Source organism: Xiphophorus couchianus, chromosome 1, assembly GCF_001444195.1.
Source record: "Xiphophorus couchianus chromosome 1, X_couchianus-1.0, whole genome shotgun sequence".
In the NCBI taxonomy this organism is placed as follows: Eukaryota; Metazoa; Chordata; class Actinopteri; order Cyprinodontiformes; family Poeciliidae; genus Xiphophorus; species Xiphophorus couchianus.
Genome location: NC_040228.1, coordinates 4,871,872 through 4,885,059, shown reverse-complemented (window position 1 = coordinate 4,885,059; position 13,188 = coordinate 4,871,872).

Here is a 13,188-nt window from a genome sequence, read left to right as displayed (position 1 = left end):
TCGACTAAAGTGTTTAAAACTAGAGTTTTGGTTCTAGACAAACTAAAGATCGAATTTGTCTAGATCTTTGAGACATAAGTCCTGTAATCCTGGAAATGTTCTTCAGGTGATAGAAGGCCGACTTTGTAACCGTCTTTTTGTGTCTCTGAAGGTTCAGGTCAGAATCCATCACCGCACCTATATTTCGGGCCTGATCACTAGTTTCCAGCTGTAACAGTCCAAATCAATAGGAGCTGCCTTGGACTTGCTGAACTATGGAAACACAAAGAGTACATTGGTTAAAGTACATTGTGATTTTCCAAAAACTAAATCTTCAAAAACCAAAAATTAGAATCACCTGTAAAAATCGATTTATCGCCCAGATCTCCTTTTACACCTCGGGTTAAAAACAGGAGTCAGGGAGGCAGGAGATGAATGTACATCACTTCAGATTAATGAAGTGATGTCCAGTTATATGGACTGTCTCAAGACAGTCCATATTACTGACGGAACACACACCCCCACACCCACGCGGACGCGCCTCCACACACAGAACACAGAAGCACATTGTGGCTTTGAGCTAGTTTAAACAGATTCATCCGATCACGTTCCTGCTGCCCGCTGGTGACGGATAGAGCTGCGTGTCAGAGCCGGTCTGGGAGTGGGAATAAAGCTACTGAGGAATATGACTGATAAGACATCCACCATAATCACTCTTTGCTATTCATTCAACCTCCCCTGCCACTCCCTCTCACCTCAGCAGCTCCCCATCAACTCACCTCCTGTCTTTTATTACATGGGGTGTGTGGAGGGGGTTCACTTTTTTTTTTTTCCTCTCTTGGGGATGATATTTCCTCTCCAAGTTTCCCCTTCACTGCTTTTGCTGACTGCGGTGCAGATTCTACATTATAAGCTAATATAACAAAATATCGCCCTGCTGCCCCAATCAGCAGGGCGATCTGCTTAACTGTATTTCTGTCCTTTTATATGTTAGAGATGAATTTGGCAGCATGACCGTGCTAACAGGTTTGGGTTATAACTCTGATAATTCGGATGGTTTTGAAGTCTGGACGTCGGCCCAGACTTTGAAAAGTCGCACTCTAATTTGCTCTGCCACAATGTTTAATTGGTCAGCTTCTGCCCCTCCCGCCAAACCGCTCCCCCCTCCCAGCCCAACGATCGACCTGCTGTAAGTCTGTGACGTTTGTGTATTGAATCTGCTTTTGCTGCCAAAAACGTGACAGATCTGATGAAATCTGGAAGCTCCGGTTAAATTATTTTCATGCCTCTTCTTCCAGTCATTAAAAAAAAAAAAAAAAACAAGTAAAAAAAAAACAAAAAAGAAGAAAGACCACACATCAGTGTGGGTGCGGGTATTTGCCCTTTGTTGATGTATTCGGGCCGTTCTCATGCGCGCGCTCCAAAGATTTTTCCAACACTTAGCAAGCAGCTTCTGGCTTCCATATTTCTTTACATTAAAGAAATCAATGACCTGACCCTATTACCCTTTTTTGAGTTGTTTTCCATTACACTGATACCCTGCATAAATTTTAATCAGTGCGTTATATTAATGTTCCACACCGCAGCAGTGTAAGCACAAATGTTAAAGTATGCAGTATGTTACCTCATAAAAATAATTCGAGGAAGCTGTAATGTAACACTATGTGCAGTTGCCATGTTGGCAGATCAATAACATGCAGCGCTGTGCAACAGTGTTCACCCCTTGAGGTTTTACGACTTCGAGTTGCAATGTTTGATAGATTTTCTTGAGATTTTATGTGATAGGCCAGTGGTTCTCAAACTTTTTTCAGTGATGTACCCCCTTAAAAATATATTTTTAGTCAAGTACCCCCTGGCACGGGCAAAACATTTTTGGAAAAAAAAAGAGGTACAGTGCTGTAAATACCCTGTAAATACTGACTATAAAATTCAGTGCATGAACACACATTTATATTTTATTGAACTTTTTACAAAATAATTTTTCCCAAGACTTATTATGAGGAGCCTACCGATTTTTTAAAGATATTTTGAAAAGCTTCACGTACCCCCTGCAGTACCTCCACGTACCCCCAGGGGTACGCGTACCCCCATTTGAGAACCACTGTGATAGACAAACAGAAAGCAGTACATGATGGTGCAGTGGGAGGGATTGGATTTTCCCCAAATCAAATCTGAAGAGTGTGGCGTGCAATTGATATGCAGACTGCCTCTAGGTTAGTGTTTTCCAAAACCACCTTTTGACGCAATTCCGTACAGGCTGCATGGCCGCAGAGCAGGACTGCGCCTGGCTAAGCAGAGCGCCCCGCAGCAATGTGCTGTTTTGTACCAAAGTTAAAAGTGTTTTTATCTCTGCAGAGATCCTAATGTCTGTGATCAGAGGGAATCACTAGCTGCGTCCAATGTGCTCAAATCTTTGACTATTTTCTGCTGATACGGAAAAAAACACAATTTCGCAATTGCCGTGTTTCTATTAAATAGGAAATGAAATTAAAATCACGCGTGAATAAGCTTGTACACGAGATGAGTCATTAAACATAATAGCTGTGACGAATGTAAAAAAATTACATAAGATATAATCACAGTCCAGTCATGGCGCTAGCGCCAGTGGCGCAAAAAGTGGGTATGCACTGTATGCAACGCATAGGGGCGCTGCACTAGAGAGGGCGCCAAAAAGGAACTTTTTTTTTCTAGTAGGCATATTCTGTATTTAACAGTTGTTTATGAATGTATGAAATGATCAATAACAGAAGAACGGCACTGATTAAGGGCCCTGCGCTCCGCTCCTTCGCCTCCCCTCCAACACAGGTCGATTGGGCATGTGCCCCTTCGAGAACGAACTCAGGCTCGTTTTTTTTCTTTGTTTTAAATTTTAATCGTCTTACATAATGCACTTGACAAGGTAAAGATGGAGCAGTAGGAAATAAAAGCTATCAGTGGTGCAATAAAACAGAAAATGGAGGAGGGAGGGGGATAAAGATGTTGGAGGGACGAAGAAAAGCTTTTCAAAATGACTGAAAGACACTGATATTACTTACCTATAGGTTATGTATATGTTTATACACACACACACACACACACATATATACATCCATCCATCCATCCATTTTCTGTTCACCCTTTGTCCCTAATGGGGTCGGGAGGGTCGCTGGTGCCTATCTCCAGCTACGTTCCAGGCGAGAGGCGGGGTCACCCTGGACAGGTCGCCAGTCTGTCGCAGGGCAACACAAAGACATACAGGACAAACAACCATTCACACACACACCTAGGGAGAATTTAGAGAGACCAATTAACCTGACAGTCATGTTTTTGGACTGCGGGAGGAAGCCGGACTACCCAGAGAGAACCCACGCTTCATTGTATAGCAGGCTGTCACACTGCTCTTCATTTGTCCCATCGATTGTTGCTGAGGTGCAGCAGCTCAATGACAAACTAACAATATCACTGCTCTCTTTTTCTCCTCCTCATCATCAGGGGCTATATGTGCTGGGGGTTTTCTTAAGCTAATCTGTGTTCAGACTGGAGTTTGTAAAACAGAAAATAAAAAAAAGCAACCAGACATGCTGAGCCTGGCTGCTGTTTTGAGTTGTGAGCACATCGCCTGCTGCTTTTATGTGTAAGCAGCCTGAGGCAATTCCAGGCCAGAGGGGATGTGTGTGGACTGACTCCTATTTCCTAGGGTGACCTGTGCCATTTGTGAGCACATTTCCAAGTCCAGCTAAGGCTACTTTTTTTTTGTTTCCAGGTGTGAAAAGTCTCTTTAGGCTGAAAGGCGGTCAATTTTAGCCTGATTTCTGAACAGAAGCAATTGGGAGACCCGGCTGATTAAAAACGTGGTAATAAGGGGAGCAGTTGAAGACAGCCACAGTCTTTCAGTCCTGTTCTGGGTCTCAGCTTCCTCCCACTGGTTAGAGCCTCATGTTTTAACTTGACTCCTTTTTACATCTTCCCTACCAGAGTCTCAACCCTAACCCACCTCTTCCCTGTAACCTTATAACGGCATTAAGATATTTGCCTTATTAAAGATTTTTTGGATCAATTCAAGTCAGAGCAAGAGACATGTTTAACACATTTTATTGGAATGGGTGCTTACAGCTCTTGCAATTTCCAGTAAACGTCACCAAGCTGACGCTGTTCAGCGATTGGGTAAAATCAGATCCGATCGTTTCTCAGTAGCCGAGGGTCCAAACCCTGACGGGCGTCAAGCTGCGTTTCATTTTGAGCCACATCAGCATCATGAATGTCTTCCAAGGGTTGGTTGCGCCAGAATGTGTTGCTAAAAGCCACTAACAAACTGTTAACATATAAACCAACAGCTGCGTCTGCATTCGATGAGTACTTCTTAAAATTAAATAAAATTAAACATCTGTTCACATTGATGTAATCTGACAGTGTATAGTCAAAAAGTGAAACGTAGAACAAGGCAGCTGCTTTTTACCTAAATGTCACAGCATTCACAGAGTGGTCATATTTTACAAAGATAACCTGAGTAAATAAAAAAGTTTTGTTTATTAAATGAAAAAAAGCTACCTTCACCGCTACAGCTTTTCCCTGTCATCAGATCCAGTTGTGAATGCTAGGCTAGTTAGCTTAGCCACCGGTGGTGGAAGATAAATGGTTTTTCTGTGAGGGTAAGTTGTTTTTCTGCCATTAGCACATTAGCACAGCGACAACATGACATTGACTGACCCTCCTCCTGGCTCTGATTGGTTGTTTTTGTTTGGGAGCGGTGCATTTCTTCACACACCGATACCGATCTCCTCCACCTCATTGATCTCTTACAGCTTCTGTGTCTCACAGCAAACTGTCCCGACATGGTAAAGGTTTTAACAAATATGCACCAAACGTATTACTTATAAAAGTTGCATACTGCAGCTTTAATGTCTGCTTTAATGTCTTGGCAAACTGGCAGAATTTAGGATGAATTTCACTGCTACAGTGTTTCCCCGCAGAATCAGAACCCACTTGTTGCCATTTGATTACAATAGAAGGGACATATTGGGCCTTCTGCTCACATTCATGCACCAGTGCTCCTTCTGTCTCTCTCTCTGTGGAGAACACAGCCGAGGCTGTCGCTGCACCTGCCTGCGAAAAAAACCCCCAAGCAGCTGAAGTAAGCAAACCGGCCTTCTCTTGTTGTCCATGTTAGTCAAACTGAAACACAATATAGGTGGCAGTGTTTATTTGAATGAACAAATACAAGGTTGGAAACTTACTGTGATTATAAAATCAAACATTGGCAACAGAAATTGCCAGAAAGTTTAAATGGTAAATTTAGGACAAATTCTCCAAAGTAGTGGGGAGGGCCACATACATACAGTAGGTCTTTAAGATTACAGTTGTGTACCTTAATATTATTTTACGAGTCAAATCAGCTTTGGTATGTGCAGAGCCAAATTACACCAATGTGACAAGATGCATAATATTTTTTAATTTTAATATGGATTTACTGAATGCAGAGAAAGCCATAATATTTTAATAGTTGGTTAATATAGTTTTATTGACATCATTTTGCCTCAACGTTAAGGATATTCACAATCTTAATGTAATCAAAAGTGAAAATTAGCGGCTTTACAATGTTATAGGCTTTAATATCATAAATGTTTGCTTTTATACATAGAAAATATTTTCTTTTCTTTTTGACATCAGATAATATTTTTAAAATTTCCTGTTAAAAATTTTAAAGCAAGAAAAATCAAAGTTTTTTTGGTAGAAGCTTACTTTTACATGGCTGCATTTATTTTCTCTTTCATCCACAATGACCCTAACACCTCATCATTCCTCTGAGTTCCAGCTGAGCATCTCCGATATTTTCCTTTACCTTCCCAACACAACATTTTAAATTTTACTGACCGTTTACACAATATTACTTATTTCACTTTGTCTAAAATAACCTTTCAAATCATGTGTCTAGTCTTCAAGTGTTTTACACAAGCGGGTAACAGTTGCTGCAAAACACTAACATCTGCACACTAGAAATGGTTTCATCTTTTCTTGTACTTGGAATGTTAGCGTGCTAATATACTTGACTGATGCTGATTTTTCAAAATAACAAGTAAACTACAGAGTAACACTGTGAATGAAATTCATTCATACTGAAGGAATCTCAACTAGGCCCTGCTCAGTGCTGATGTTGGACTCTCACTCCTTCACCGCTGTCTGTGTCAGTCTGTTTCTCTCTGCCTTCCTGTTCCTTTCTGCTCTCTTCCTGTCACCTGTCTCTCGCTCTCACATCTCACTTTCCTCATGTCTGTTTTCAGAGTCCTCTATTTCTCTGCCTAAATCTTCAAAGTCAATGCTTTTCGTTTTCTGTCAGGTTTAGCTCCCTTCACTTGAGTTTCATTGATGCTTTCCTGGACGCCCTCTGCTTCCCACCAAGGTCTTTCCTTTCCGTCCCTCTTTAATTCTCTCCCCCAAGACATTGCCAGTCATCTAGAATCTAAGCATAAACAAACAACTGGAAAGTGACGATTGGGAAATTGTGTTAAAATGTGTGGCAAAGCTATGGAGGTACTACGAGTGATACACTAAGAAGGGGTCAGATTAGGATTTGATGAAATTGAACAAGTGTCAAAAGCACATTTTTAATGAATGATTAAATTTTGGGGCACCTGACAGCACAGTGCCACAATCGGTAGCATTGCTGCCTTCCAGGTTACTGGTTTGAATCCCAGTCTGGGCTCTTTTTGCATTGTGCCTGCATGTTCTCCTTGTGCATGTGTGGGTTCATACCCCTTTTCAGACAAAGTTCCCAATAAGGATTGTATTTATGTGCAACTGTGCATGTGTCGTATGTATTTTTTACTTAGGAATGTCTGAAATAATGGGAGCTAGAAATAAAATGAAAATACAAATATTTATCTCTCCCAGGCATTCGTCTGAGTTGCAGCATGTGTACAACAAGCATCACCTGGAGACAAGGTTACATAGACGCCATTAAGCACGGCTTTGCTCTGTGCTGTGCCCTCCCAACCTTTCATCCTTCTTATTACATGCAGAACTGACCAAGCATTAAATGTTTGAAAAATTGCTTGTGTTGAGGTGCTTCCTGAAGCCCTGGTATCAGTCATGAGTGGACAGATCCTGCTGAGCCCTGAAGTGGAATAAGAGAAGCAGAGCGGGAAAGTGTGGAGGAGTAGGAGGATTACCATGTGAAGTTTGTTCAAAAAAACTGGAGGGGGGAAAAACAAAACGAAGCAGGAGAAGAGAGAAATAAATAATTAGACCTAAGGATGGACACAGACACTTTTTCTCACAACGGCCAGAAGGATATATGTTGGCTTATCAGCAATCACAAGGCAGAACAATTGTTGCCCTTTGACCTTTAACTATTTTTAAAGTTTGATTATGTATAATCAAATCTTTTTGAGCTTTACATCATACTATGTCATTCCCTCATCAAAAACATACCTGGAGTGTTGCTTTGATTCTTTAATGAATATTTGAGAAATCCTTTAATCTCCCATGACAACCATTCAGCTGTGTAAAACGCCTGTGTGGGCGTAGCTCCGCCTACAAGGCACAGCTCCTCCTCTGAGTTGCAGTGTCCAAGCTTCTGCTTCACTGAGCAGCCTTCCCCACAACTCCCCAACTCAGCTCCTTCAGACTAGCCAGAAGCAGTTAGCAAACACCTGGTGGAACTGTCTATCTGCTGAGCTCATTATATGAGCTACGTCTCAGTGCAACGCTGTTAAAAACGTTGCTAAAGGGTTAATAGCGAAGTGACGTTGTGATAACTTCCTGAAGGTGGAGCTCAGAAAGAGACACAGGTCCAATTTCAAGGTATTAAGTCCACACATCCCTCCATTTTCTTACACCCATGTCACTATTGGGGTCAGGAGGGGTGTTGGTGCGTATCTCCAGCGAGGCGGGGTACAGTCCATTGCAGGGCAACACAGAGACAGACAGGACAAACAACCATCCACACACACACTGACACCTAAGGAGAATTTAGAGAGACCAGTTAACCTGACAGTCATGTTTTTGGACTGTGGGAGGAAGCCGGAGTACCCAGGGGGAACCCACGCAGGGACAGGGAGAACATGCAAACTCCATGCAGGGAATCAAACAGTGCTACCAATTGCGCCACTGTGTAGCCCAGGCATTAAGTAAAAAATGCCAAATTTGTTTTAAGTCATATTTGATCTACATAGCATTTTTATAACAACTGAAGGGAACATAGTTACTTGATTGCACAATTAAATGATGGAGCTATTTGCTTTGAGAATATATAATACTGTCCCTTTAATACTTTCCATCTCCTGATTCTCTTTTGGGTCTTGAAGGTTGTGTTGGCAGTAAGTGCTATATATTTTTATATTTTTATATATTGCTTTATGCAGCTCCATTTTAATTTGTCTTATTTTTGAAGTTCATAAAAAAGTTTTACGCTCGCTTTAGATTGTTTTGGGCTTTTCCAAAAAAGGTTAAAAAAAAAACAATCAGATGTTTAATCTGTTTAAATTAGCATGTCAAGTAAATGGAAAAGTCAAAAGCAGCACTGAGATCAAACCGGACAGGAACAGGCAAAGGTCCATACTCCTAGGCCATAAGCAGGTGACGTACACCAGTGTCTTCCCAGTGCTGTGGTGAGCTCTTTTATTTAGATTATTTGACAGAAATAATAAAAGATAAAATACTCAATTATCTTGGTTACACAAACAAATGTGAAAAGTGTGTAGTTTCCATAAAATAACAGTCAAATGACAACAAACATGACAATCAAAAGGTTTATTTGCAAGGTCAATATAGGCCAAACATTTAGAAGCAGTTTCAGGTTTCTGTTCACAGTACCTTTAAAAAATTCTTTTGAATTTTGTTCATTTGATTTATTTATTTTACTGCACGGCTTTTGTAGACATGCAACATTTCCCTCAATTTACCTTCCGACAAACATTGATTTTACCAGGACATTGTTCACTAAATGTTAACAAAATTAAAAGAAGACTTAGTTTTACGCTTGAGAACATTTGGAAGAGTCACAACTTCAGGGCAAATAAAATAAACAGACCAAAAGTTTGCTTGTTCCCAAACCAGCCCAAAATCTTGAAATCCACAATGCTAAACCTCGTGATATTACTCAGACTAATATTCAGCTATTTAGTAATTATAGATGTGGTGTAATATCAACGTTTTTACCTAGCCTGCTTTGTGGGACGCCCAAACTGAATAAGTTAACACTAAATTCAGGGAACGTTAGCGTTTTTTATACAGTATGTTTATGATTTATATCACGTTAGATTACAGAAAATTCTGTCATAGAACATGTCAATGCACCTAGTTTATGTTGCTTACAGATATTGTTTTCTAAAGGTTTTCTTTAAAGAAGAAAAACATGAGTCATGGGTTACCAGCCATAGGCATGCTAATTGTTAGCCTTTCCAATGCTAAAGCTAGCCCATCTTTGCTAATGGAACCCACTGGGCGACCGGTGTCGTCGGTTTTTCACAAGCTTCCATTTTCCATTCCACCTTGTTTAATAATTATTGGTGTAGCATAATGTCAAAGTTTTCACATAGCCTGCTTTACAGAACGCCCGATCTGAGTAAGTTAAGCCTGAATTCAAAGAAACTCTGGGTATTCTGTTCCAGAACGAGACATCAGTTTTCCTCCAAGGATTTAACCTTTGAGTTCTCTGTATCCTCAGAGGAGGGGTTATCTGATGTTGGTGATATCAAAGCACAACTTTTTTTCGAAATGTTATACCTTGCCGCTGCATCCTAACATAAGGGTTAGTTACTTATTTCATACATTTTCAAATGCTCCGTGTGTGATTGGATGCATAAATGGGACTCTGAATTGCTTCTGAAAAATACAAAGGTGAACGTGTTGATTAAAATCTTTGCCCAGCATGCTTTTATTCAAGTGTTGACTAACTCATAAATTACAACACACATCGCACAATGCTTCAGTTCACATGGCGTCTCGGCTTGGTCAACATGCAGACCAAATAGCTGAGTACATGGTGAGAAACCAAAGTCTTTGCACACATATTCTTCCTTCCACTGTTTAACATACTGAAATGTTGTCTATGCATCATAATTAAATAAAAATCTCACAGTAACCTACTGAGGGACAAAAGATATCCCTCTCTGCCTGACCTTGAGCTGGGATCTAAGCAGCATTTTAATGTGGACCACTGTAGATCTGGTGCCCAGGTTCACATCATATGCAGGTTAATTGCTCTCTCTAAATTGTCCTTATGAGTCAATAAAAAACCCCCAAAAACATGTTTTGAGAACGTACTGCTCCTTATGACGCCCAGGCCCCATAAGAACAAGTTCTGGTTGTGGGTTAGGGGTTAGGTTTCGGACGAACTGAGTTTATGTTAGGTATAGGGTAAATGTCAGGGTTAGGCTATAGAAATGGAAGTCAATACAAAGTCCTGGTGACAATAGAATGGAGTTATATTTGCTTATATGTGTGTACGAGTGTAGTTATTATAATATACATAAAGAACCTCTTTCACAATTTTTACCAGCTGTGTAACATGTTTTTTTGTCTTTTTTTCAGTCTAAATAATTTATTTTGTACACATAAAGAACTCTGTTTACTGTTGCTTGTATTGGTCAGCAATAGACAAATCTACACAGAAGCCCTGAAGACGTGTTAAGCTCATTTTCTCACCTACGGAGGCTCTGAAAGTCAGTTTTTACTGTTCCAATAAAACACCCAAAACTTTCAAGCTTTTCTGAACCCCCACAGAGACAGAAAGCAATGTGACCTGTAGCTTCCAGACAGATTCCCATTTTCATTTTAATACTGTTTTGATGCGTACTTGACCTTTCCAAAACCAGCTGCATCTAATTATGAAAAATCACTTTGTCACCCTCCCAGATACCCCCTATGTTGGGGGCGGGGTGGGAGTAGGGTGCCAAACCATAATCTCGCCCAAGGCACCAAAATGAAGAGTAAGCTCTTGAACATTTTGTTTGGAACTTGGTTGAGTGACGCTTAGTTGTAGCCGCTCTGTCATGGAGTTCAATTCCATGAAGGTCTTAAGCAAATCTGAAAACCACATGAAAACCAACCTGAGTAGCGCTGTCAATCATCCTCTTGTACATGCTCCTAAATGTGTTAATGGCAGAGAACCAACTTACCGTTCCAGGAAAACTTTATCCAACAAGTTTGTTATTGTGCAAAACCTATATGTAAACTACAATAAAAAATACCTTAAGTCAATCAGTTATGCTTTGTTTAAATACCACTAGCAGTTAGTAGTGAAGAAATTTCACAACTACTTTGGCACCCAGTTACAGAACCAAACTGGACTTCACTTCACTTCACTGGACAAAGCGCTGATCATCTGAAGACGTGTACTGATGTAATTATCAGAGTCAGGTATGCAGAAGCAGGGATGCATCTAGAAATTAGAGGATATGTGATCTTGAGATCCTTGTTGTAAACTGGCCTATCTTTCCTTAAACACATTGAGCTCGACACATTTTCATTGATAGGCTTTCTTTATTCAATACATCTTGATTTTCTTCCACTCATAACATTCTAATGATTTGTTGCTGCTTTCTGGGGTTTCTGGTTCTGTTGCTAAAACATGCAGCAAACTGGAAGAGGAAGTTGATGCATCACATCTCTGACAGGAAACACTTATCAAACTCTATCAATTTAACTTTCATGCAATCATTGACTTTGATGCATGTTTTGAAAAATTATTTTACAGAAGGTAAGGCAAGAGAACTTTTGTTGTTATCTATTCTAATGAATAGATAAACCTTCCATTCTCTGGATGGTTTAAATTGACCAGGAACGGTCCAGCTAACAAACTGAAGCTAACATGGCACCTTAAGGCTTCTGAAAATAAGAATTCCAACAGAATATCATCTGGATATGAGACTCGCATGTTAAAGTAGCGCCATGAGAGAAAGGGCTGACAGGGTCATGGGGGTATGCGGCTGGCACGCTCACTTGCTCTGAAACGCTTCGGAATCCACCACCTCTATTTTAGTCTTCAGTGAAAGTTTTGTAAACTCTTGGGCCAAATCCCCCTTCGGTTTTATACGTGTGTGTGTGCGTGGGGGTGAGTAAATGTGTGTGTGCACGTGCCAAGTACATCATAGGCTGACAGAGCCCTTTCCATTTTTAGCTGCCCCCAGAGTAGCCACTCCAGAAAAGGGAAGAGGACTGGCAGACACCATGTCGCATTCTTTAGCTCTCACGCACACACACACACGCCCCCGCACGACCACGCGCACACACACACACCTGCTGGGTAGAATGCATGGCACGCACTCTGATCCGCAGTCTAACCTGCACTGGTACTATAGAGTTCTGCGTGAATTCAAAGATCCATGAAGAGTGTATTGCTTTGAACAGATAAAGGTGAGCTGTATTTGGAGGACACACACTCACACAGAGGCCAGACCGATTCATGTGCCCTGAGAAATAAAGGTGGTCTCTGCTCTGCCTTAAGCAGAGATATACAGTTCCCCTCCTCACTGCTGATCTACATGTTCCCCAATCAGTGAGCAATAATTCCTACCTCTCCTCTATTTACTGCTCTGGTAATTGGGGACATCATGACAAGTATTAACCCAATTATCATGAGAATTATAGGCCCCTTCATGCCTTAGCTTGTATTCAACAGTAAACAGTAACCATCACCATTCATTGTGCCTACATAACAAAACCCATTAGGGTCCTCGAAGCCACCTTAATGGCTCTGTAGCTGTTTGCGTGTGAGGAAATAAGGTTTATCTGAAGAGCTCATGGTGAGATTAGACACATCCAGCTCCCATACGGTTGTTTCCAGCTTTAATTATGTCTAAGGAAACCTGCAGAGAAGAGTTCAAGTCTTCATCTCCACTCTTGGACAGACTTACTACTGATGGGCCTCTGCGTTCTCACTGCTCTGTGTGCGACGTTTGCTCAGTCAGCTCCCTTCCCTAACTAAAGTAGAACTTTATTATTTCGCACTTTTTAAGATAAAAAAAAAATCACAAAGTGCTTCAACAAACAGAATAATTACACAAAAGAAATTTAAGAAAAAGCATATAAAAAGACATGCATTCAGATGGCCTTTAAAGGAAGCCAACTGAGTCCGCTGATCTGAGAGTCAGAGAAAGGGAGTTCCAAAGTGTTGGAAGCACAAAAGAAAAGACTCTGTCTCCTTTAGTTTTCAGTTTTGTATGGGGGACAATCAGCAGATCTTTGTCACTGGATCTCAAGTGTGAAGATACAAAGCTTAATTTGGAAGAA